Below are 3,371 nucleotides of genomic sequence, written 5' to 3' on the forward strand. Positions count from 1 at the left end.
GGCAGACCATCACACTTAGCAGGACTTGGGGCACCAAAGCTGGAATTTTTGCAGGGAGGGAGCCTGTTTTGGAATACATCACATGCTTAGATGGCTAGAGAATCAGGAAACATCCTTATCACCAATAGACTCTGCTTGGATGAGGAGGAGGATCTCATTGATTTACTGAGCTTGCAAAGCCCATAGTGTATCAAACCTATCTGACACCCCATTTTGCCCCAATTCCTGTTACGTGTGGATACCCTGCCCCCCTTTTTTTGCTCTCTCTCCTCTTTTAAGCTACCATCTAAGAAGCATCCTAAAACCTAAGCTTGACCATGTTGCTGCTGTTTACCCCGTCAGTTACTCATCTTGTGGTTCCTGGGCCTTTGCCAGGGCCTGTGGGATAGGTCTGTTACCTATGCAGTCTGTAGCATTTATTCTTTGTATTCCTTGTATGTCATGTTCTAGAACGCCAGCGGACTGTCCGTAGTATAAGCACACCTTGAGGAGTTGTGCTTCTGTGCCTTTGCACCTCTACTTTCTATACAGAGGCTGTTGGTCTGGGTGTTCACCTCTCTTTTTCTCAAAAGCTGATTTTCTTGGCTCAGACATACACTGCCACAATTAGGAATAGTTGAACAATGAAGGATCTCTTCAATTTCAACAAATTGTAAAATTTAATTGTATCTAATTGAAAGACTTACATAAAATATTATCTAATTTTTTTGAAATAAAGGAAATGTGTCAAAACAGCGATAGAATCACTGTGGTGAGCTCCTGTCTTTTTGTCCAATAGTCTTATTAAAAGAAATACCTATGTCCCCATTTTAGGAATATAAGCTGGCGTGGGGAGTTTAGGTCCTTGTAACAATGAACTTAATGCCAAGTACTGTGCTTGGCCTGTAGGTGATTGCTCAGTAATAGCCATCATAACTGACCACATTGTCACTGCCATCATTTTTGCTGGTGGCACTTCTTATATTTCTTCATGAGCATGTGCCCTAAAACCAGACAGTGGAATAATTAGGAGGCTTTGGAATCTCAATGGTGCTGAGTTGAAGTCCTAACCCCTGGTTTTGAATGTGTGGCCTTGGGTAGCTGGGTAGGTAGCCTACATTCTGTGAACTCTGCTGGTTATGCTTCAAACTAGGAAGAAACAAAAACAAGAAACAAAGTATGCTTTTGTGGAGTATGTGGCTAAATGATACAGGCTGTGAAATGTCTGAGGTAGGGCTTGGTATCAAGTAACTCAGTGGTATTGCTGGCAGCAGCTGCTGCTGCTACAGCTTGTGATTGCTACGGTTTAATCTTGTACTTCAAGCTCAGTAAAAAAATATACATATTTTTCTGCTCACTAAAATACCACATAAGGAGAAGCACATTTTCCCCCTCAGGAATTAGCTTTGGGAGGCATCAGGAGAACAGGGATCTTAAGGCCAGCATTGGCTAACACATCAGTCAGAGGAGGGATAGATGAGCTTGAACAATCTGGACTCTGTTCCATTCACTGTTCAGGGTGACCTAGGGTGATTCATCCATCCTTCACCGTATGTTACTGAGATATGGGAAAATGGGACTGTCCCATACTTTCTGGTGAATTTCCTTCCTTCCTTCCTTCCTTCCTTCCTTCCTTCCTTCCTTCCTTCCTTCTCTATTCTTTCTTTCTGCCAGTCCTGCGGCTTGAACTCAGGGCCTGGATACTGTCCTTGGGCTTTCTCAAGGCTAGCACTCTACCACTTGAGCCACAGCACCACTTCTGACTTTTCCTATGTATGTGGTACTGAGGAATGGAACCCAGTTCTTCGTGCATGCTAGGCAAGCACTCTACCACTAGGCCACGCTCCTGGCCCTCTTTGGACACTTTTTGCCCAAGGCTAGCACTCTGCTACTTGAAACACAGTGCAACTTCCGTGTTTTTCTTCATATGTGGAACCGAGGAATCAAACCCTGGGCTTCGTGCATACTAGGCAATCACTCTACCACTAGGCTATCCTCCTGGACCAAGATTTACCTTCTAAATGAATTATGGACTTCGTGTTTGAGCTTGGAATGGAGAAACCTTTTTATCTTCTGGGAAATTACCAGTTGGAAGACACTGTTAATGGCTCTGGGGCAGGAAGGAGATATGTGGAGCTAGAGAGAGCTGGGCAGTTCTCATAGGACCTGCAGTGTGGACAGGAGAGGATGGAGCAATTCATGCAAATGGAGAAGTGGTCCCACCAGTAAGACATCAGCAGTAAAGTCTGAGGAGGGTCATCCTGGGCAATCACTGTCCATGCAGAGTGCCCTTTCCCTAATCCTTCCAGCAACTCCCTTCTTGTTGTGCAAGTGCTGGGAATTTAAAAAGAAAAACAAACCAATAGGAACTTCTGAGCAGCTGACTTGGGTAGCAAAAACATTTCTTTATGAGCAAAGAGATAAGACTAGGCTCCAGAGTATAGTAGTCTCACTGACCCAAATTTCTGGTGACCACACATCCTGTGAATGTGGCTGGAAGTGGACAATGGCCTGGAGGCATGTCAAACTCTTTGTGAATGACTGGTTCTTAATAAACCAAAACAACAGGGCTCTGACTTTAAAGATCCAGACAGATCTACCTGTGACAAGCTTGTCTCTGAGTGGGCAGAGTTAGGTTTACAAGGTTGAGTTTCAAAGAAAGATACATCAGCCTTGGGGCCGCCGTGAGTGTGGCCTAGTGCTTGCCTAGCATGCACAAAGACCTGGGTTGGATTCCTGGGTACCACATGCACAGAAAAAAGCTGGAAGTGGTGCTGAGGCTCAAGTAGTAGAGCTCTAGCCTTGAGAAAGTCCACGGACAGTGTTCGGCCCTGAGCTCAAGCTCAGGACTGGCAAATATAAACGAACAAACAAAAAAGACAAAAAGATACATCATCAGCCTTGTGCATGTAGAGGAAGATACTTGAGGAGCCCATAGGCCTAACCTAGATATGTCCCATTAATTCCAGGCGGCTGTCCCCAAGCAGCCCATAAAGCAAAGGCTTTGCTTTGAAGCTAAGTCTCAGGCCCAAACGTGCATCTATTTATAGTGATGACAAATAATGTGGCCGCTTTCTCACTTATCTCGTCTAGTCCGACTTTTAGTATCTTTAGAAGTTCCACAAGAATCTATAGCTCTCCTTTTTTATTTAATTCCAGTAATCATATTTGATTTCTAACATGACTTCTCAGAAAATAGGCAGATTTTGACATAAAAAAAATCCACATGTTCAGGATATGTTCTGTGGTTCTGCAGCAGGATGTCCTCTTTAGAAGCCATCTACACCTGCTGAAATCATGACTACCAAAGCAGCCCCAGCCACAATGCTGCCCTTCCTGCCTGTGCCCCTGTTATCTGCACAGATTTGTGTAAGTACCACCACACATGGAAA

At 44.3% G+C, this 3,371-nt stretch overlaps 1 long non-coding RNA gene across 1 annotated transcript in view; it reads left to right on the forward strand.

Annotated features, from left to right (window-relative positions):
* Positions 1-3,169: 3,169 nt before the first annotated feature.
* LOC150050778 (uncharacterized) overlaps positions 3,170-3,371 on the forward strand; it is a 72,562-nt gene continuing 72,360 nt past the window's right edge. The window contains exon 1 of the long non-coding RNA XR_016538263.1: positions 3,170-3,348. This is a non-coding gene — a long non-coding RNA (uncharacterized LOC150050778). The remainder of the gene's footprint in view (positions 3,349-3,371) is intronic.

This window comes from Megascapheus bottae, chromosome 17 (assembly GCF_031878675.1).
Source record: "Megascapheus bottae isolate mThoBot1 chromosome 17, mThoBot2.hap1, whole genome shotgun sequence".
NCBI lineage: Eukaryota > Metazoa > Chordata > Mammalia > Rodentia > Geomyidae > Megascapheus > Megascapheus bottae.